This window comes from Silene latifolia, chromosome 2 (genome assembly GCF_048544455.1).
Source record: "Silene latifolia isolate original U9 population chromosome 2, ASM4854445v1, whole genome shotgun sequence".
NCBI classification, from domain to species: Eukaryota; Viridiplantae; Streptophyta; class Magnoliopsida; order Caryophyllales; family Caryophyllaceae; genus Silene; species Silene latifolia.
This window is the reverse complement of record NC_133527.1, coordinates 50,387,209-50,411,829: the sequence shown is the minus strand read 5'-3', so window position 1 is coordinate 50,411,829 and position 24,621 is coordinate 50,387,209.

The following is a 24,621-nucleotide window of genomic DNA, read 5'->3' as shown; positions in this document are numbered from 1 at the left end:
TCGAGTAAGTCCCATACTCGATCGAGTAACTCGAATTCAGCGGTGAAATATAAATCGTGGAATCGTGAAACCAAAATCATGTCATTCCTTTTCTCCTAAACCTAACTGTCGTCACATATGTCTCCTTCACCCATATTCATCCTTTTGGAACCCTTTGTGAATTGAGACACTATGGGGATGGGAAGCATGAGTCGGGTAGCGGTCGAGTCGTCGGAACGCTATGTATAGGTATGTCATCATCATCAACATCATTGTCTTCTCAGTTTTGATTATAGTTGTGGTAGTAGTAATAGAGTTGTCACACTGTTTGTATAGATGCTTATGGTGGTTGCTGGTCGTCTTATGGTCGTATGCGGTATTACTGCGGATTGCTAAAGGTAGGTTTTCCTACTCAGTACTGTTGGTTGTCTAGTATGTCGATTGTATTGCTTGCTATGTTTTGGTATGGTTGTTTTTAGTGTGGATTGGTTGTAGTTGGAGGTTGTATGTTTGTCTCAGGTTCGTGAGGTGCATCCTCGGCTGAGTGGAGTCACTTGCGGGAGTGGCTTCACGCCCTTGATTCGCTCTTTGTGGAACCCACCACAAAGGAGATGTGCACATTAAGGAACATGGGTTTACGCTCGGTATTGATGCGCGGGGCTTAGGTGGGAACGACTGCGGTCCCCCACCGGCGGTGAGGATTACTGGTTGCGGCCGTAATCTTGCAGGACTTGACCTTCGAGCAGTCATAGGAGTGTTGGTGATTGGAGGAGGTGTTGGGTGTATGTTTGTTGTATCTAGTGTTGTGTGTTCCTTCAGTTATTGACCTTGTGTGGTGATGTTTGTATTTTCCTTCTTGTGTTGTGTCTACCGTGATCCATTATGGTGAGCAGTCAGTCTTAGCAGGTTAATATATGGAGCTTAGCTGAGTGATTTGGAGGTACGAGTCTACCACGAGTCATGGCAAAGCTAGTTTCATGTAGTTTATAGATGTCATCGGTTGTACCTTTTTGTTTTGTTGAGTAACTGTAATAAACTTAATTGTTCTTTTATTAACGTTTGATATTTACTATTCCTCGGGCAACCGAGATGGTAACGCCTTTATCTGTTGGGGAAGGTCTTGTTAAGGCTCCTTGGTAGATGGGGGTGTTACAAAGTAGTATCCAAGCGACGATTTTGGAACATGTAACCAATGAGCCTAATGAACGTAGTAAGTCTAATAAAATGGACCTGGTATATGTGTGTTGGGAGCCCCAATAATTGCTTGATTTTGGGTGGTAAGGCGCCCTCATTCCAAAACCCTGGCCCCAATATGCTTAAGCCAACCACTTTGAATGGAAATGTTGAGTCGGGAATTGTGTGTGTATAGTTGTGTGTGGTATATAAAGTGGATATAGGTGTATTTGAGTCTGAGATAATGTCTTGTGTGTGCAAGTGGTAGCGTAAGAATATGTAAGTGTTGTGTAGATGTGAATGAGTGCGTGTATGATAAGAATGGCGGATGTGTGGGAAGTTTACATAAGAATATCTGATAATGTGACAGTTAGTAAGGAAATGCAAGTCTCAATATGTGCTTTAGATAGTATTAATTGTCATGTGGTGCTGTGGAATTTAACAGGTAAATGATGTTGTATACCCTTGTGAATAAGTATAACAATGTGAGTATATCTTGTGATTGTCGGATTGTTGCGATATGTCGAATCATAGAGTAAATATGAGTAATAAGTGCTAGTTGATTTGCTGAATGTAATGTTTAATAAAATTGTATACACATGTTGGATGGTGGAATTTGGATATGCGTAAGTAAAAGTAGAATAATATTGTTGTTATATATGTACATGTGAGTTAAAATGTGTTATAGTTGGATTACATTGTAAATTGTTGGTACATGGTAGAATAGTAAGTGTAGTATTCGGTTGAGATAATCGTGTTACAAATGAGTTAGTGTTAATTGATAGTAATTGGATGGAAATAATCAGTGACGAGTTCCAAGTATACCCTGGACTCGGAACGAGTTGATGTTTTGCAGGAACCGTTAACCGAATTCGTAATTTTGATTCTGTTTTAATCTTATTTGACCGAGTACGAGTGCCAACACGACCGAGTAGACCTTACTCGATCTATTAGTTGGGTTACTTGATCGAAATCGTTTGATCTACCAGCGGAAACTCGATCGAGTAGAGGCCACTCGATCGAGTAACCAAGTCACTCGATCAAGCAAGTAGCTACAGTACCCGGGTTATAACGGGATTCATACTCCCTATTTCATTCATTCTCTTCTTATTCTTCGTAGCACTCAAACCCTAAATCTCTCTTAAACCTTTTCTCTCTAAGTTTTTGGATAATTTGTGATTGAATCCTCTTGAAATCTTCTTGCTAATTCACTCAATCCATTTGCAACTCATTCAAGGCAAGATTGCTACTCTTTTTCTTTGTTTTTAATCAATTAGTAGCATGAGAAAGTGTCAGTTTTTCTGAAAATTCGAATTGTACCCATGGATTTTTGATTATAATTGTTATATTTTGGTAAAAATCACTTTAAATCATTGTTATTGATGCTAGAAATTGCAAAATCAAACCGATTTGTGAGTGTGTTTGGGCCGAAATTTTTAGGGTTTACTCTACAAATTTGATTTTTGTTCATCTTTTGCACACCAAAAAGGGAAAATAGACTAAGGGATGTTGTTGGTACCATGTTTGGTGTTGATTTAGGCTAATTTCACCCAAAACGTTCATCGTAAAACTCCGTCTTAAAAGTGCCCCGAAACTGAATTTCGCCCCTAATTTTGTAATAATAATCTTTTTGTGAAGTTATTTTTGAGCGATTAAGATCCAAATATTCCAACTAATTGTTAAAACTTGGTGTTTTGAAGCTTTGAAACCTTCTTTCATGAAGTATGAGAGTAAGGTGACTTGGAAAATTTTCGTTTGTCTTACAAAGGTTTACTTAAAATTGTTGTTTCTCTATCCATGAGTATTTTGAAAGGTTCATTTTAATCAAGTAAGAATCTGATTTGTGTGGCTAAAAACATATTAAAACAGATGCCAAGAGAAGCATCTTTAACCCGTCAGAGCAAGAGATCGAGGGCCGCTGAGCCTGAGGTGGGAGAGGAGTGTCAGGGGCCTACTGTCCCACCAGTTTCTGAGTATCCTACCGTAGTCTTTGCTGATTTTAAGTAAAGAGATGCCTTTGTTTAGTTGATGAAACATCGTATGAAACCCACTAGGTGCATTGACACGGGCATTCTTGATGACCTGACGATAGAGGTGGATGTGAGACATATCTTTGAGACCCTGGGATTGGCGGGGTTATATCATCTTAGGAAGCACTCTTACCCTTTCTTGACCTTAGAGTTTATGAGCTCTTTGCTTATGATGCGGTAGCGAAGACCGTAGAGTTTCGTCTTATGAACACCAGCTTTCTCTGGACCATGGGCCAGTTCGCTTCTCACCTTAGACTTGCACGACCTGAAAAGGGATTCCTTAGAGATATCCCGACTGAGTGTGGGGCTAGCAGCTACATGCCCTATTTCACTGGTAGGTCTGCTCCTACTTCGAGTAACATGTTGGTTAATGATGTTCAACATGTCACTCAGAAGATCTTCCTCCGAGCTTTGACTTGTTTGCTTTATGATAGAAGGGGTGTGAGTAAGTTAAACTCGCATGAGATTATGTTGTTAGTCACCTACCTGAACCCCACCCGAGTGTAGCGAGTCGCCTTTAGTGCCCCGACCATCGTTTGTGCTAGTTTGGCCTTGATGGCCACATCTCAGACCCGGTACTTGAGTTGTGGTGCCATTGCCACCCATTTAGCTGAGAGGTTGACTAGCTTTGAGGCCACTTCGGCTCTCAAACCTATGGTCCCGGTTGTGCCCACTATGGACATAGCTTACTTCATCGGCCAGAAATGGCTGAGGACTTTGGAGGGTGGTGGGTTAGCTTGGAGGGTGTGGGGTATGAGTTGGATGAGAGTACCCGACCCAGAGCATCTCCCTGTGACTGAGCCTTTGACTGCGGTAGTGGTTGCATCGGACTCGGATGTCGATGAGGTCGCCCCTACCTGTTAATACTACCTGATAGATATGGGTCTTTTGGAAGTGATGCCGGAGCCGACCGGGGGAGACCAGGCTAGACCTGATGACCAGGCACCTAGGTTGGGGAGAGGTCCCAGACGAGTGAGAGAGAGGGTTGGTGAGACTCAGCCAGTGCAGCCCGTGCCTCCACGGTACCAGTACCCCAGTTACCCTTCCTCTTTTAGCCCCGAGATGCAGGTGAGTGAGCTCACAGAGAGGGTGTCTAACGCCTTAGTGCTCCGGAACCTTCATGAGATGGCATAAATGCAGGGCATTGGGACCAACCTGGCCCAACCAGTTTGGTGGCGAGGTGTCGGGAACGATAGTGGAGTTTTTCACTCTTTTGGGGTGGATCCGGCCACATAGGGAGTCCCTAAGAGCTATCCTTTCGGCTGTCTGGCGCCATGGTGAGAAGGAGGAGACCCAGGTACAGGAGCTACCGCAAGTAGGGCTGAGCAAAACCGGTTATCCGCTCCGGTTTTGCAAACCGGTTCGTAACCGGTTTTAAAAAATTGTTTTTTTCTTAACCGAATCCGCTCCGGATTAATCCGGTTAACCGGTTTTTTCGGAATTTAAAAATCAGATCTGTAAACCGGTTTACCCGCTCCGGTTTTAATAACCGGTTTCAAGAAAGATCCACAATCAAATGCATAGAAACACATAGAAAAATTAGGTTACCGGTTTAAAAACCGGTCTCCGGTTTTGAATTTACATTATTTTTGACTTTTAGTTTATAAAAAAGAAACCAGTTGTTTTCAAAAAAAAATAAAAATAAATAAACCGGTTTAAAAATCGGTCCCCGGTTTTGAATTTTCTACAACCGAATCTGCTCCGTTTTTATAGTAAAAAAATCCGGTTCGGTTACCGCAATCGGAAAAAAACCGAATATTCGGACTCCACAATTCGGTTTTCGGTTTGGTTTCGGTTTAAAAATACGGTTCGGACTTTTTTGCTCAGCCCTAACCGCAGGAGGAGGCACATCTGGAGCCGGCACATCTGGTGGAGGAGGAGGAGATGAGGAGATTGTGGAGGATCGAGGTGGCGACCTCGAGTGATTGGTTCTTGTTGTTGTTATCTATTAGACTTATGATACTTGTTTCTTTAGTTTCTTCATACATTGGATTTGTTTTTGGTTTGTAACTGGCCATAAGGCCGTATTTGGTCGGATTGTCTAGATTCGTAATGCAGGTGTATGATGTCGCGGTGAAACAGTAATACCCGTCCTTTTAGAGACCCGTTGATCGACATTGACTGACCTGAGAAACCTATCTAGACCTTCGGAAACCTTAAAAGTGAAACCTTATGACGTTGTGAGTCTTTGAGTTCCTGTTACTCGATGTAGCGGAGGCTACTCGATCGAGTAGCTTGGGAACTCGATCGAGTAGAGGCCACTCGATCGAGTAAGTCGGTTACTCGATCGAGTAACGTGAGTTCAGCGGGGAATTATAAATCGTAAATCATGAAACCCAAATCATTTCTTTACCTTTCTTCCTAAACCTAGATGTCGTCATTTCAGTTCTCCTCCACCATGTCTCATCTCCTTGAGGCCTTTGAGAGTGGTTACACCCAAAGGAAGGGATGCTTGAGTCGGGTAGCGGTCTTGACGCCAGATTGCTTTGCGTAGGTATGTTGCTATCATCATCATCATCATCGTCTCCCTTGATTTCAGTATGGTTGTAGTAGTAGTGATAGATGGTTGTGCTGGTTGTTATAGGTGGTTTGGTGATTGCTTGTTATCTTATGGTCGTGTGCGGAATCGTTGCGGTTGCTAAAGGTAGGTTTTCCTACTCAGTACTGTTGGTTGTCTAGGGTGTCTATTGTTGTTGTATAATTGGTTTAGTATCGTTGTTGGTGGTGTAGATTGGTTGTTGTTGACTGTTGTTGTATAGTGTGGTTGATTGTAAATGGTTGTTTGTGGTTCTCGAGGTGCCTCCTCGGCTGAGTGGAGTCACTTGCGGGAGTGGCTTCACGCCCTTGATTCGCCCTTTGTGGAACCCGCCATAGAAGGAGATGTGCACATTAAGGAACATGGGTTATCGCTCGGATTGGATGAGCGGGGCTTAGGTGGGAACGGCTGCGGTCCCCCACTGGCAGGGCTGACCTTCGGGCAGTCAGAGAGGTGTGGTTGGTTGGAGTAGGTGGTGTATGTGTAGTACTGTGTTCTTTGTGTCTTTTTTCATACTTATTACCTCGGTTACTAACCATGTGTGGTATTGTTGTGTTGTCTTCTTGTGTTGTATCTGCCATGATCCACTATGGTGAGCAGTCAGTCTTAGCACGTTAATGTGTGAATCTTAGCTGGGTGCTTGGAGGGACAAGTCTACCACGATTCTGGGCAGAGATAGTTTCACCTAGTTGATAGTTATCACGAGTTGTATCTTTAATATCGTTTGTTTGGTTTAAATCACTTGTAATTTAATATAAACGTTCATTTATCGACATTTGATTATTACTGTCCTCGGGCAACCATGTTGGCAACGCCCTTATCTGCTAGGGAAGGTCTTGTTAAGGCTCCTTGGTAGATGGGGTGTTACAAAGTGGTATCAGAGCGACGATTTTGGAACCTGTAACTAATGAGCCCAATGAACGTTGAGAGTCTAATAAAATAAACCTGGTATATGTATGTTGGGAGCCTCAGCTGATGCTTGATTTTGGGTGAGAAGGCGCCCTCATTTCAAAATCATGGCCCCAATATGCTTAAGCCAGTCACCAAGTGTGGGGATATCGAGTCGGGAATTGTGTGCAAAGATGTGTATGGTAAATAGGTTAGTAATAGTTGTGATGGTGTCTATGAAAATGTTTAGTGTGTGTAAATAGTGATGATGAACTGTGAAGGTTTGTGGATTGTTAGAAGAGTCTGTGGATGTGATAAAGATGGTAAGGGTGCTAATAGTTGCATACTAGTGTCGGGTGATGTGATGCTGATAATGAGTTGGAAATCGAGTCGAGTCTTGGTATGCGTTCTAATTCGTATAAGTTGGCAAGTAATGTTTGGGAATGCAATGGATGCATGTTGTTGTGTACTCTGGTGGCATGTCATAGTTATGTTGGATACTTGATTGATGAATTGTTGTGACATATTAGAAATTTTGAGCAAACTTGTGTAGTAAGAGGTAATTAGGTTGCCAATGGATGCTTAATATAGTGTAAACATAGCCGGATAATCGAATTTGCATGTGTGTAAGTAGCCGTGGAATAACGTATTAATTCTATATATATGTATGAGCTGATATTATATTGAATTGTCTTACATAATGATTGATATAGGATGGAATGATATGTGTAATGTTCGAATGAGACAGTTGTGTGATATTAGAGTAGTAATAATGTGACGTAATTGGATGATATAATCAGTGGCGAGTTCCAAATACACTCTGGAATCGACATGAGTTCTTGTTTTGCAGGGATCGTTAACCGAATTTGTGACTTATGACCTTGTTTCTGACCATACTCGACCAAGTACGAGTGCCTACATGACCGAGTAGACCTTACTCAATCTAGTCGAGGAGCTATAAGATCGAAAAAGTTGGAACTACCAGCGAAAACTCGATCGAGTAGCTCCAACTCGATCGAGTAGAGGCCATTCGATCGAGTACCCTACTTACTCGATTGTGTAAGTGCTACAGTACCCGCTAGAATACGGGATTCTTATACTTTCCCAATTCCTTTCTTCTCATACTTTTATCATACTCTAAACCCTAATCTCTCCATCATCCCCTTTTCTCTCAAATCTTGGTGAAAGTGTGCTTGTTTCTTTGGTTTTCTTCTTGTTTAATTCGTCCTTTTCATTTGCTAATTATTCAAGGTAAGAATGCTAATCTTTTTCTTTGTTTTAATCGATTAGAACCATATAAAAGTCTTAGATTTTCTGAAAAATTGGATTTATGCTCATGTATTCTTGTTTATAATGGTTGTAATTCGGTATAATTCCTTTAATATGTTGACTATTGATGCTAGAAGTAGGAAAAATCAAACCGATATAAGAACATATATGGACCGAAATTTCTAGGGTTTGGGGATTCAAATTGAATTTTGTTTGTCATTTGAGTATGGAAGGGGGAAAATTGAGTAATGTATGTTGTGGGTATCATATTTGGTGTTGATTTTGACTAGTTTCCCAAAATTTTGCCTTGAAACTCCGTCTTAAAAGTGCCCCAAACTGAAATCCACCCCAATTTTTTTCATGATGTTTATCTTTTGTGAAATTATTTTAAAGGAAGTAATACCGCAATTTTTTAACTGATGTTGTGATTTTCATATTTTGAAAGCTATAAAACCGTCTTTATGAGTATGGAAATAGCGTGTTTTGGTGATTGATGGTTGCTTTAGTGAAAATTTTTTTGGTGATTGTTGATTGTTTTGATGAAAACTAGTTTACATTGTTGTTTTTCCGTCATGAGCATGTTCTGAAAAGTTTATTTTCTTCAAGTAAGTATTGTTTGTGTGCCTAAAGACATATGTTGGTATAGATGCCGAGACCTGCTAGGCTGCTATTGGTACCCGTCAGAGTAAGAGGGGGAGGGCGTCCGAACCCGAGGTTGGAGAAGGAAGCCAAGGACCCACAGTACCACCCGTGCCTGAGTACCCCACCGTTGTCTTTGCTGACTTTAAGCAAATAGATGCTTTTGTCGAGTTATATAAACGTCGTATGAAACCAACCCGTTGTATCGACACCACCATAGTAGAGGACCTTCAGGTAGAGACGGATGTGAGGCACATATTTGAGACCTTGGGGTTGACTGGTTTATATCGTCTTAGGAAACATTCTTACTCCTTCTTGACCTTGGAGTTCATGAGCTCTTTCCTCTATGATGCGGCGGCTAAGACCGTACAGTTTCGTCTGATGAACACTAGTTTCCTCTTGACCATGGATATGTTTGCTACCCATCTAGGCCTCGCCCAACCGGAGAAGGGAGCCCTTAGGGATATCCCGACTAAGTGTAGAGCCAGTAGTAACATGCTTTGCTTTACCGGTAAGAGCGCCCCCACCTCTAGTAACATGTTGGTAAACGATGTTCAACATGTCACCTTGAAGATCTATCTTCGTGCCTTGACTTATTTGCTCTATGACCGGAAAGATGTGAGTAAGCTGAACTCACAAAAGGTAATGTTGCTTGTTACCTATCTCAACCCCACCTGAGCCCCGGAAGTTTCTTACAGTGCCCCGGCCATAGTCTGTGCTAGCCTAGCTTTGATGGCCACCTCTGGGACCCGATACTTGAGTTGTGGCGCCATTGCCACATGGTTGGCTGAGCGGTTGACCACCTTTGAGGCCTCCACGGCCCCTACAACCATGGCCCTGTTAGTGCCTACCTTGGACCGAGACTACTTCCTCGACCAGAAGTGGTTGAGAACTTTGGAGGGTGGTGGGTTAGCTTGGAGAGTATGGGGGATGAGCTGGATGAGGATTCCTGACCCCGAGCACCTTCCTGCGACTGAGCCCTTGACGGTGGCGGTAGTGGCATCAGATTCCGTTGATGATGAGGAGGTTCCTACTCGGCAGTACTACCTCATTGATGTCGATATTTTGGAGGTGATGCTAGAGCCGACAAAGAGGAAGCAGGCTAGACCTGAGGATCGGCAACCTAGAGTGGGGAGGGGTTCGAGACGGGTAAGGGAGAGAGTTGCTGAGACCCAGCCAGAGCAGCTTGTGCCTCCACAGCATCAGTTTCCCAGCTACCCTTCGCCCTTCAGTCCTGAGATGCTGGTGTGCGAGCTTACAGCGAGGGTGTCTGCCACTTTGACGCTCCGGAACCTACATGAGATGGCTTATGTACATGGCATTGGGACCGATGCGGCCCAATCGGTGTGGTTAGGGGTGTTGGTGATGACAGTAGAGTCTTTCACTCGTTTGGGGTGGATCGGACTACTTGGGGAGAGCCTCAGAGTTACCCTTACGGTTGTTTGGCACCTTGGCGCGTGGGAGCAAAGTCGGGGGTTGGAGCCACCACAGGGAGGGAGACAGGAGGAGTTGGCACATCCGGAGGTGGAGGTGACGATGAGGAGATTGAGGAACCTGCTGTGGAGTGATGTTGTTTATTTGGTTTCATATATACTCGTTTTCATGGATTTATCATAGTTAGTACTTGGTTTGTTGGTTCTTTTGATATACTTGAGTTTGTATTTGGCCATAAGGCCGTATTTTGGATGTTTTTAAAACTTCTTGTGCATGTTGTTAGTGTCGGAAATAAAATCCCGACTCGATTATGATTCTTTGGTGTTGCAACGTAGCAATCTAGAAGAAGTTGGACCTGTGGCTACTCGATCGAGTGCCCCTCACTCGATCGAGTAACTGCAGGTGTGGTTTAAAAGTGCTCTCTGGACTCGACGTACTCGATCGAGTAGCTGATAAACTCGATCGAGTAACGTCAACTCGATCGAGTAGCTTGTTAACTCGATCGAGCACCCCTGTGTGTTGGATACTTCGTTTTAAATTTGGTTTGGGTCTCCATGCTTGTGTACTTTGTTGATAATATGTGCCTTTATTATTGTTGATGATCACGTGGTTGTGTTTCAAGTACGGTTTTTACGATATAAAATGGTTGTGCTTTCACCCTTGTTAACATCATACACTAAATTGCATCAAGTAATATGTTGAATAGTGGCTATAATCCGTGTTGCATGTTTTGTAATATCGAATGGGAAATTAAGTGTTGTCATGTATAATAATGGATGACAGAATGTGTAATCGTGTTGTTCACTTTTCCGATGGTTTTCATATAAAAGAGTCAGATCTATGCAATGTCAAGGAAGTACCATGGTCGTGTGAGTCTCAACGTGTAGTGTAATTTATTGTAATGTCAATGTGGACTAAAGGAACGGCTCGTGTAATAGTTGTAGTTATCTTGTAGGTGAAATTCGGGGACGAAGTTCCTTTTTAAGAGGGAAAGAGTAATGTCGCGTGGAAAATGACGAAATTATGACAATCTCTTAGTATTTTGAGTAATGATTAGTGATTGTTGTACAATTGTTGGCAATTGTTGACTCATTTTGTCATGTGGTTGTATTTCATTTTGTTGGTAATTGTTGATTCAATTTATCTTATTCTTGTATTTCGTTTCCAAGTAATTGTTCATAAATTTGTTAAATAATTGACTCGTTCTTGCATGATTGAGTAATAGAAATGATTTAAAGAAATTAATGTAAATGAATGCTATGTTGTTTGTGTGTAAGTGATCGATAATCTACTGCTTTTGGGTGTTTGATAACTGATGATTGTTGACAAGTAATTGATGGAGAAATAAACAGATAGTCGTGTTGGCTTATATTTGAGTAATGACATGAGATAAGTGCAAGTGATAGTCGAGTTGATTGTTCTTGTATATAATGTATGTTTGGTGATGTGATAGAAAGTTCTGTTGAGTGATGTGTGCTAAGGTAGATGATAATGATGGCTGATGAACATTCATATCGGGGTGGTATTCATTAACGGTTGTGTTGGTCCTAATCGGGAAGGATAGTGGTAGGGTGCCTTAGTTCTTCTTGCCTTAGGTCGTGGAGGAGGATGAGTTGAACTTCGGGGACGAAGTTCTTTTTAAGAGGGGGAGACAGTAATACCCGTCCTTTTAGAGACCCGTTGACCGACATTGACTGACTTGAGACACATATCTAGACCTTCGGAAACCTTACGAGTGAAACCTTGTGATGTTATGAGTGTTTGAGTTCGTGTTACTCGATGTAGCAGAGGCTACTCGATCGAGTAGCTTGGGAACTCGATCGAGTAGAGGCCACTCGATCGAGAAAGTGGGTTACTCGATTAAGTAACGTGAGTTTAGCGGGGAATTATAAATCGTAAATCGTGAAACCCAAATCATTTCTTTACCTTTCTTCCTAAACCTCGCTGTCGACATTTCGCTTCTCCTCCACTATGGCTCATCTCCTTGAGACCTTTGAGAGTGGTTACACCTTAGGGAAGGGATGCTTGAGTCGGGTAGCGGTCTTGACGCCGGATTGCTTTGCATAGGTATGTTGCCATCATCATCATCGTCTCCCTTGGTTTCAGTATGGTTGTAGTAGTAGTAATAGATGGTTGTGCTGGTTGTTATAGATGGTTTGGTGATTGCTTGTTGTCTTATGGTCGTGCGCGGAATCGTTCCGGTTGCTAAAGGTAGGTTTTCCTACTCAGTACTGTTGGTTGTCTAGGGTGTCTATTGTTGTTGTATAATTGGTTTAGTATCGTTGTTGGTGGTGTAGATTGGTTGTTGTTGACTGTTGTTGTTGTATAGTGTGGTTGATTATAAATGGTTGTTTGTGGTTATCGAGGTGCGTCCTCGGCTGAGTGAAGTCACTTGCGGGAGTGGCTTCACGCCCTTGATTCGCCCTTTGTGGAACCACCATAAAAGGAGATGTGCACATTAAGGAACATGGGTTATCGCTCGGATTGGATGAGCGGGGCTTAGGTGGGAACGGGCAGTCAGAGAGGTGTGGTTGGTTGGAGTAGGTGGTGTATGTGTAGTACTGTGTTCTTTGTGTCTTTTTTCGTACTTATTACCTCGGTTACTGACCATGTGTGGTATTGTTGTTTTGTCTTCTTGTGTTGTGTCGTCCATGATCCACTATGGTGAGCAGTCAGTCTTAGCACGTTGATGTGTGAATCTTAGCTGGGTGCTTTGAGGGACAAGTCTACCACGATTCTGGGCAGAGATAGTTTCACCTAGTTGATAGTTATCACGAGTTGTATCTTTAATATTGTTTGTTTGGTTTAAATCACTTGTAATTTAATATAAATGTTCATTTATCGACATTTGATTATTACTGTCCTCGGACAACCATGTTGGTAGCGCCCTTATCTGCTAGGGAAGGTCTTGTTAAGGCTCCTTGGTAGATGGGGTCTTACAAAGTGGTATCAGAGCGACGATTTTGGAACCTGTAACTAATGAGCCCAATGAACATTGAGAGTCTAATAAAATGAACCTAGTGTATGTATGTTGGGAGCCCCAGCTGATGCTTGATTTTGGGTGAGAAGGCGCCCTCATTTCAAAATCATGGCCCCAATATGCTTAAGCCAGTCACCAAGTGTGGGGATATCGAGTCGGGAATTGTGTGCAAAGATGTGTATGGTAAATAGGTTAGTAATAGTTGTGATAGTGTCTATGGAAATGTTTAGTGTGTGTAAATAGTGATGATGAACTGTGAAGGTTTGTGGATTGTTAGAAGAGTGTGTGGATGTGATAAAGATGGTAAGGGTGCTAATAGTTGCATACTAGTGTCGGGTGATGTGATGCTGATAATGAGTTGGAAATCGAGTCTTGGTATGCGTTCTAATTCGTATAAGTTGGCAAGTAATGTTTGGGAATGCAATGGATGCATGTTGTTGTGTACTCTGGTGGCATGTCATAGTTATGTTGGATGCTTGATTGATGAATTTTTGTGACATATTAGAAATTTTGAGCAAACTTGTGTAGTAAGAGGTAATTAGGTTGCCAATGGATGCTTAATATAGTGTAAACATAGTCGGATAATCGAATTTCCATGTGTGTAAGTAGCCGTGGAATAACGTATTAATTGTATATATATGTATGAGCTGATATTATAGCGAATTGTCTTACATAAAGATTGATATAGGATGGAATTATATGTGTAATGTTCGAATGAGACAGTTGTGTGATATTAGAGTAGTAATAATGTGACGTAATTGGATGATATAATCAGTGGTGAGTTCCAAATACACTCTGGAATCAACATGAGTTCTTGTTTTGCACAGATCGTTAACCAAATTTGTGACTTATGACCTTGTTTCTAAGCTTACTCGACCAAGTACAAGTGCCTACATGACCGAGTAGACCTTACTCAATCTAGTTGAGGAGCTATAAGATCGAAAAAGTTGGAACTACCAGCGAAAATTCGATCGAGTAGCTCCAACTCGATCGAGTATAGGCCATTCGATCGAGTACCCTACTTACTCGATTGTGTAAGTGCTACAGCGGTACCCGCTAGAATACGGGATTCTTATACTTTCCCAATTCCTTTCTTCTCATACTTCTATCATACTCTAAACCCTAATCTCTCCATCATCCCCTTTTCTCTCAAAACTTGGTGAAAGTGTGCTTGTTTCTTTGGTTTTCTTCTTGTTTAATTCGTCCTTTTCATTTGCTAATTATTCAAGGTAAGAATGCTAATCTTTTTCTTTGTTTTAATCGATTAGAACCATATAAAAGTGTTAGATTTTATGAAAAATTCGATTTATGCTCATGTATTCTTGTTTATAATGGTTGTAATTCGGTATAATTGCTTTAATATGTTGACTATTGATGCTAGAAGTAGGAAAAATCAAGCCGATATAAGAACATATATGGACCGAAATTTCTAGGGTTTGGGGATTCAAATTGAATTTTGTTTGTCTTTTGAGTATGGAAGGGGGAAAATTGAGTAATGTATGTTGTGGGTATCATATTTGGTGTTGATTTTGACTAGTTTCGCCCAAAATTTTGCCTTGAAACTCCGTCTTAAAAGTGCCCCAAACTGAAATCCGCCCCAAATTTTTTTCATGATGTTTATCTTTTGTGAAACTATTTTGAAGGAATTAATACCACAATTTGTTAATTGATGTTGTGATTTTCATATTTTAAAAGCTATAAAACCGTATTTATGAGTATGGAAATAGCGTGTTTTGGTGATTGATGGTTGCTTTAGTGAAAACTATTTTGGTGATTGTTGATTGTTTTGATGAAAACTAGTTTACATTGTTGGCGTTGGAGGGGACCTGGCCAGTGGATACTCGATCGAGTACCTCCTGGGTGTGACCTAGGCAGTGTACTGACCTTTAGGTACTCGATCGAGTACGCCTCACTCGATCGAGTAGCCTATTTCGAACTCGATCGAGTGCCCCCTGTTGAACCCTATACTCCGTTCTCTTGGACTTGTGGGAGAGATTGATTGATCATACCTTGGGTCGTGTTTGTTAGTCATGCTTTTATATTCTTATTACGATTGCATGTGTTATCAAGGTGGTTTATGTTAGTTTCATGTGATGCCATGTTCTTAGCTAATTGTTAACCTTCTAAACAGTAGTTGAGTTATATCGCCGTAAATGATAATTTTGGCTGGAAATATGTTGAGTAGTTACGTTCCAAAACAAGTAAGTAACTTTCACATACATTTGGTTGATGGCGCTGCGTTTCATGAACTCGTTTCTCGGTTGTTTTCCCTAAGTATATGCACATGTATACATATTATCTAAGTACTGTCAATGAGGTATTATGATGGTTGTTGGTCTTGGCATATGTTAAAATTGTTTCGTAATGTCAAGATTTTGTGGAGTTATCATTTCGTGTGGTATTTGCAACTCGTCTTGAAGGTGAACTTCGGGGACGAAGTTCCTTTTTAAGAGGGGAAGAGTAATGTCGCATGAGGAAAAATGTACTCCATCTTGGTTGCTTAACCATTTTGTTTGCTTAAAAGTTAAACTTTGGCTATGTGAAGGTAATGCACGTAGTGGTTAAGTGAAAATTGTTAAGTAAATTGAATTGCTTGATTGAGATGCAATAAGTGTTGTGTGCATGATTTAAATGAATGTCAATCTATTGTTGTATAAGTGACTGATAATTTACTATACATTGGTGGTTGGTGATTAATTGTTATTAATGATTAATGGTTGGATGAGTAAATAGAATAGTTGTGTCAGATCAGTATCATATGTATGGTGTACGAATGGTGTACGGAGTTCTGCGGTGTTAAAATTCAGTTATTAAGGTAGAAGTAACAGTTGGTGTTAGTGTGTTTTCTCGAGTGTGATACGTGGTTGATAACTCGGTAGGAGTTCGTATTGGATGGTTATGTTCGCAGAGGTAGATGATAATGATGAGTAGTGGGCGTAAACAGATGGGTGGTATAAGGGAATGGTTGTGTTGTTCTTGTCGGGATGAGTTGTCGTCAGTTACCTTAGTTCATGTTACACCTTGAGTTGCAGGGGATGATGAGTTGAACTTCGGGGATGTAGTTCTTTTTAAGGGGGGAAGACTCTATAGATACCTCATTTCTACACCTCCCGCCAACCACCCAGTGATAATTGGGTCGCATGTTTGGTACGCGGAACGATTTATGACAATTCGTAAGTTTATCGTCAAGTAATAGCTCAAATACTTGTGTCTACCCATTGGTCGTCATCTACGCGCCTATACGGCCGTTTTGATAGTAATTAGAGTTCATTTGGAGTCCGGGTTAAAAACTGCTTCATTTTCTAAGAAAACGTTTAAAGTGCCGAGTCGGAATGCTGTAGAATATTCCGGATATTTATTCCATAATTTAATTTAATATCTTTTGGTAAAATATATCTCGTAAATCTTATTTTAAGGAATAAGGAAGTATAGATCTACCGCAATTCCATAATAAAAACGCGAAAATCTTTCTTCCGTAGGAGGAAACCTCTAGGGAAATGACGCAGCAGATGCTGCGCCTCTTGGAACGATCGCAGCAGCTGCTGCGCCCTTTCTCCAGCTCGTTTCTGCCTGTTTTCAGATTTTTTTCCGTGATTTCTTTCCAAAGTTTGAGTCATTCCATAACTCTTCACATATTTTAGTATAAATAGAGACCTTCGGTCTCCATATTTTTCACGCGAACGTCCGCCCTTCTCTTCTCCGTTTGCATTCTAAGACCGTGCTCTAAGCTTTCGACGCCTACTTGCTTGATCAATCGACCACGTAAGCTCAGATCATTCTGAGCACCAGTCATGTTGCATGATCGACCAATTCGACCACTACACATCAATCAACTTAATCTAAATCCTCTAACGAGGGCAGTTTCTACATACATTCGAGTCGAGCAATCACTAAACGTTAATCTCGTTTATTCAAACATGTAAGTCTGAGGGTGTAAATCTCATCTTTTTTATTGTATTTTATTTTCGTATCAATTAATGTAAGATTCACGTCAAAAATACATTCAAAACCGACTTTTAAAGCCATTTTATCAAACTGTTTTTACGGAACAGCAGCAACCAGACGTCGAGAAGAAACGCAGCAGCATCTGCGCCTCTTCGAAGGGTCGCAGCACCTGCTGCGCCTCCTCCAGAGGCTGCCGCTGCTTCTGCTCTTCTTCTTCTTCCTCGGTTCTTCTGTAGTTTTTTTTTTTTGGTGAAATGTAATATATATATTAAGATATCAAAATTGATTTACAAGTAAACTAATAAAACCAAGGAACAAAATGAAAAAACAAAAGATTACATCCTTGGTACCACACAGTTCCATTTCCTCAACCAACTTTCTTCCTGTTTACTTATACTATTACCAATCCAATTTCTTATTCTTCATTTTGTTTCAGCAATAATCCTACCAGCCAGCTTAGTAGGGTGGTTAATGATAGCGTTCAACCGTGCATTATTCCTTTCCATCCAGAGATTGTAATAGCAGGAACTCCATATCTGACAATGCACTTTCTGCTTCAGACCCTGCACATTTTTGCCAGTAACTCCCAGACCTGTCATAGTGACATCAATACGAAACCCACACCACTGTGTGATTTCCTACAACACAAGTTTTCTATATGCACTGTGGAAGAATAGGTGTTCCTGAGTCTCAATTACACCCTCACAAGTGCAGCACATCTGTTCCTGACAGTACCCATATTTGAACAGCTTATCTCGAACATTGAGACCATTGTTCATATAAATCCATGTGATGAGAGTATGTTTAGGGATATTACATGAATTCCACACAGCATGAGCCCAATCTTCAGTACATAAAATAAATTTTAATGTATTCATTTGTGGACGCGGGCCCACGGGGTCGCTTGGGAATAAGCGTTTGCATTTGTGGAGTCGCCACCAATTTATTGTGGAAAATTGGAAACCGTTTGAATACCTCGTGTCATGTCAAGACACAAAGTAGTTACATGAACACCAAGAACTCGTTACCCTTAGCATTCTATGTCTAGAATGACTCTCGTGGATGCCAATGAACACGGATGTTCACAGAGATCTGGAGTAAGGGGTGAGGGTACGTATTAGGAAGCTCTTTTGATCGAACACCTAATCCCGCCCGCCTCGATAGCGGCCTCTACTAATGATTAGGGAAAATCATCTATACTTGATATGTTGTCGGTTATATGCATGCAATGCAACATCCAATAAATTAATCCTAACATGTGGAAATTAACTAAGTCGGTGAAACATGTAATTTAGCATACAATAGGTCGAAGTAAGGATTTAAGGTTGATTACATGTGAAAACATACAAACAAACGATAATAAAGAATACGAGAAAATACAATAATTGAAAATTACAATAATTACAATGATTTGATTGATTTACGTCGAAAATACATTTAAAACGGATGTTTTGAGAAAAGAAAAGAGAAAATAAATTAACAAACAGATTAATGGTGATAATACGGGTAATAGTTGATTAATACGTAAACTAATATATTAGGTCAAAGCAACAACGGAAGTTCAAAGACAGAACTCAACCCGGAACAGGCGCAGCAGAGCTGCGTCCCTTGGAAGAGGCGCAGTGGTCAATGCGTTTGTTCCTGAGGTGAGTTCTGGCTGTGAAGCCGGAACTGCATATTGTTAATATTCGTTGGTGAATTAATGCTCGATTAATCATATTTGACTCGGATGGAAGTAATTTAACGGATTATTTACATATGAAAGGGTCACAAGAACAATAAAAAGGACGGACTCGAATTAATTAGAACAAATTAAAGACTAATTACAAGATTGATTATGAATTAAATTTAAATCAAATTCATTAAAACAAACTAATTAGGTTTAATTAATGTTAAACTATTGATGATGATGACGATAAACAGATGAAAATATACCAAAGGTCGAATCCCAGAGACTTGATATGGATGAATCGAATCTCTAAAACCCGGATTTGATTTAGTGACGAAAACCCGCAAATATTAATTACTTGGGATTTAAGTCGGGAATTAAAAGTGACGAATTATTAATGAACTATGTATTAAAATTAGTATGCGAACGAAATAAGAAACAAACAAGAAAAGACGAAATAAAGCAGATTTAAATTGTGAAGACAAAGGAAGAAGAAGGAAAGCGAGAAGCTCGGCGGCCTCGAAGAAGAGCGCGGCGATTCTTGCGGCTCTTCGAAAAGGCGCGGCGATTCTTTGTGTTCCTTCTCGACATCAGTCTCCCGTTAATCCGTAAAAAGGTTTGAATAAAAGGTTTTATAAATCGGTTTTAAACATGCTTTCGACGTAAATCTTACAATGATTAGTACAAAAATAAAATACAATAATAAAAGATGGGATTTACACCCTCAGACTTACATGTTTGACGAAACGATATTAACTAAGCTAATGATTAGTGATTGCTCGACTCGAATGTACGACGAAAGTGCCCTCGTAAGAGGAATTAAACTAAATTGATTAAGTTTATTGAGTGGAGTTGGTCAAATTGGTCGGTCATGCAAAACGAGGCTGGTACTCAGAAGGATCCGAGCTTACGTGGTCGAAAGTTCAAGCACGTAGACGCCAATAAGCAAAGAGCACGGTCTTAGAATGCAAAGGGAGAAGAGAAGGGCGGACACTCGCGTGAGAAATATGAGGAACGAAGGTCCCTATTTATACTAATCACACGGGGGAATTAGAGTTTCGGTAAAACTTTGGAAGTAAATCTCGAAAAGATCTTAAAATACGCAGAAAGGAGCTGGGGAAGAGGCGCAGCAACCACTGCGGCTCTTGGAAGAGGCGCAGCAGGTGATGCGTCCTTTCCCCAGAGGTTTCCTCTTGCGGAAGATAGATTTTCCGCGTTTCTATTATGGAATTGCGGTTGATCTCAATTTCCTTATTATTTAAAATATAATTTCGGAAAATACTTTGCCAAAAGATTAAATCATTGAAATATGGAATAGAAATATCCGGAACATTCCAGAATATTCTGACTTGGCATTTTAAAAACGGTTATTAGAAAATAAAGACGGTTTTTGACCCGGACTCCAAATGTACTCAAATTACTGTCAAAACGACCGTAACGACGCGTAGATGACGACCAAGGGGTAGACACAAGTATTTGAGCTATCACTTGATGATAAACTTACGAATTTTCATAAATTATTCCATGTACCAAACATGCGGCCCAATCATCACCGGGTGGTTTGCGAGAGGTGCAGAAATGAGGTATCTACAGAGCCCCCACTTTGACTGAGGCTTGGACAAGGCGAAAGTAAAATTATAGCCATCAGGTCAATCGATGATTACAACTGACGATTATGGCGACGCGAGGCGGCTCAAGGGGTCTGAGCCAAGGACCTGCCGTCAGGAAAATTTTAGAGTTTGTCGACTATCGGGGAGCGTCGATTAAAGTCCATTAGACTATGTAAGGAGGCTCGCCAGCCATAAGAAGAGACCATACCTGAGACTTCCAGGTGAAACAGGACTGAAAGCGCTTCGGCAAAACTCTTTGACGTCTGAAGACAGGAAGGATCACAGGTACTCTGAAGGTTTACTGAAAATGTTGAGAACAGCAAGACGTCGGTAGAAACTGCTGAGGGAAATCTGCTCGCGTCGGTCTTCAAACGAACTTTGGCGAAAACTTTGAGGTTGCGGTTGAACTCCATGTTTCGAGAGGAACAATCGGCTGTCATGAACTCTCGCTGGGGGAACATAATTGAGGTGTGTCAAAACACCTGTCAGAGAATATTCGCTCGTTGTGGCAAGCGAAGTCTTGATAAAGTACTGCGACAGTTCGTAGTCTGCTCGAAAATACGGGTCCTGACGAAGAATAAACATCAAACGGACCAAATATACGATATATGATGTTGAGGAAGAGGCGCACCAAAGATGGGCTCACAAATAACGAACTTGTAACGAACTTTTGAAAATCGAATTGGAGGGAAGCTGAGGAAGAGGCGCAGCAAGAGCTGCGACTCTTGGAAGAGGCGCAGCACCTGCTGCGTTTTTTCCTGGGTTTGTCTCTGTCCGATAAAAAACTCAACAGAATCGCGTTTTATTTCATAATAACAAAACACAATTTCTCAAAAACTCTCTCAAATTCCAACCATTTTCCGTCAAAATTTGATCAAAAGCTTGCATTTGCCATGACTAATCGAGGTATGTGTGACACCCCCATACTCCAAGTGCCTTACCAGGACCACTAAAGGTATGAGAACGCCACCATCTCAGTTACCCGAAGCAATGATAATCAAATAGACAATAACGAAACGTACTTAACTGATTACAAAGTTTAAGTGATACAACTGAACTCCAAAACTGTTAAAAGAAAATACAACTGTTCTCATATGTTAAACTAACTAGCTAAAGAACAACGTTCGACACAGCGGAAGACTTCTAAAACGGCTCGTGATGCCTCAACCCAGCTATCCCATGCGCATCAACCAAACCTGCTCAATAACTGCTCACCACCCCCGAATGGATCACCACAGTTTTAAAACATTTAAACGGGGTCAGTACTAATTACACAAAAACAAATACCATAAAGGAACAATATCACAAACAGCACAAACAGCTCAACAAACCCCAGTCTCCATCTCAAATCTCCACACAACTGACTACACACTAAAGTGTGTAGCCCTGGCAGAGTACCCATCGCAACAGATACTCCACACCGCCAGTGGGGGACCGCAGCCGTTCCCACCTAAGCCCCGCTCATCTCCATCGAGCGATAAACCCATGTTCATTAATGTGCACATCCCCTCCTGTGGCGGGTTCCACATAGGGTGAATCAAGGACGTGAAGCCGCTCCCGCAAGTGACTCCACTCAGCCAGGGACGCACCCCGAAGATCACAGACAGATAAACAGTAATCACAACACAAAACCAACAACCGTTTGAATCAATCAATAATACGATATCACAACCGTCTGAATCAATCAATAATCACTAACTATAGCATAATCACCACACATTATGTAATTAATACTGAGTAGGGAAATCCTACCTGGAGAAACAACCACCACAGATGATCTAGCAGCTAAACAGAATTCTCCTCTACGAATCCTCCTCCTATAACATGTATACATTCAATTACTACCACACACACATAGAAATCACCCAAAATCCTCAAAATCACCCAATTAGGGTTTTAAAGAAACTCCGCCAAATGCTATAAAAATTATACAAGGAACTTACCCTTAACACGATGATCACAACGGCGTAAAGAACAAGATGATCCGACTCTTCTAGCCTTGGGGATTTGGTAATGATGCGATGAATCAACTTACGTAACTTTCTTCTCTCAATTTAGGTTTTTAGAATGATAAAAAGATTTAAGAAAAGTGACGGAACTCATTATATATTAATCTCGCATAATTAACAAAATCCGTCAAAACTCAGCCCGTAAAATCACTTACTCGATCGAGTAAGGCACCTACTCAATCGAGTGCCCCCTACTCGATCGAGTACCCAACTTACTCGATCGAGTACCCTACAGGCAGACTACTGTTTTGCGTCAAAAATTACTTACTTGATAGAGTATATAAAGGATCATAAAACCGTATTATTACAGTATGTGTCTTATTTTTGCATTAAACTTCCGTATTTGCCTTAATTTAAGCCGACAAATTTAGGGTTTTCGACCCAAATTGTCGAAAATTTGGGGCTTTTCCTCCAAATGATCTTGTCTTGTAAAATTGACTTTAGAAATGGATAATTGGTAGCATAAGGATCATAACCATGTGTTCATTTCGAATTTTCATCGAGTATTGAGCATTTGAGTGAAATTGTGACGGTTTCACAGCTGAGTCGTAAACTGCTTCGAAAATAGCCTTAGGATTGCCCATTTGTGACGAAACTTGATATTTGGAATACTTGTGCGGTGGGTAAACTTCCTACCATCTCGAATTTTTGATTTGTGATGGCTTTTTCAGGACACTTTTCTAGGGCATAATCGCCGTTATAACGAAATGCTGTCGAAATTTCGACTCAAACCCATGACTAGGCTTGAACTTAGACTTGAATTTTGGAGCTTTGAAAGCTTGAAAATCCCTTAACTAAGGTTCGCCGTCACTTGACGCGGCCTAATTCACTTTAGTTTTGCAGGTGATGAGGCTTCTACGTCAGGGAGAGCTCCCATGGACGTGGATACTGGTTTCAACCCTTCTTACGTTCGAGGACGCGTTAGAGGAGGCTTTTGCTGCGGTGGCAGCCGAAGAGGAGGTTGCTGAGCAGGAGGCCCCGAGGTGGAATCCCAAAGACTTGATATGGATGAATCGAATCTCTAAAACCCGGATTTGATTTAGTGACGAAAACCCGCAAATATTAATTACTTGTGATTTAAGTCGGGAATTAAAAGTGACGAATTATTAATGAACTATGTATTAAAATTAGTATGCGAACGAAATACGAAACTAACAAGAAAAGATGAAATAAAACATTTAATTGATGTGAAGACGAAGGAAGAAGAAGGAAAGCGAGGCTGCGGCGGCCCTCGGGAAGAGGCGCGCAGCGATTCTTTGCGGCTCTTCAAGAGACGCAGCAGCGATTCTTTGCGTTCCTTCTTGACATCAGTCTCCCGTTAATCCATAAAAAGGTTTGAATAAAAGGTTTTATAAATCGGTTTTAAACATACTTTCGACGTAAATATTACAATGATTAGTACAAAAATAAAATACAATAATAAAAGATGGGATTTACACCCTCAGACTTACATGTTTGACAAAACGAGATTAACTAAGTTAACGATTAGTGATTGCTCGACTCGAATGTACGACGAAAGTGCCCTCGTAAGAGGAATTAAACTAAATTGATTAAGTTGATTGAGTGGAGTTGGTCAAATTGGTCGGTCATGCAAAACGAGGCTGGTACTCAGAAGGATCTGAGCTTATGTGGTCGAAAGTTGAAGCACATAGACGCCAATAAGCAATGAGCACGGTCTTAGAATGCAAAGGGAGAAGAGAAGGGCGGACACTCGCGTGAGAAATATGAGGAACGAAGGTCCCTATTTATACTAATCACACGGGGGAATTAGGGTTTCGGTAAAACTTTGGAAGTAAATCTCGAAAAGATCTTAAAATATGCAGAAAAGAGCTGGGGAAGAGGCGCAGCAACCACTGCGGCTCTTGGAAGAGGCGCAGCAGGTGTTGTGTCCTTTCCCCAGAGGTTTCCTCCTGCGGAAGAAAGATTTTCCGCGTTTCTATTTATGGAATTGCGATTGATCTCAATTTCCTTATTATTTAAAATATAATTTCGGAAAATACTTTGCCAAAAGATTAAAAGATTGAAATATGGAATAGAAATATCCGGAACATTCCAGAATATTCTGAATTGGCATTTTAAAAACGGTTATTAGAAAATGAAGACGGTTTTTGACCCGGACTCCAAATGTACTCAAATTACTGTCAAAACGACCGTAACGACGCGTAGATGACGACCAAGGGGTAGACACAAGTATTTGAGCTATCACTTGACGATAAACTTACGAATTGTCATAAATCATTCCGTGTACCAAACATGCGGCCCAATCATCACCGGGTGGTTTGCGGTAGGTGCAGAAATGAGGTATCTACATCATTTTAATTATCGTGTTTTATTTACGACTTAAATCCTTTATAATCAATATGTGCGTGTTTTCGTCACTAAATCAAACCCGGATTTTAGAAGCTCAATTTGCTCCTATCAAGTTTCTGGAATTCGTCCTTTCTACATGTTTCCATTGCT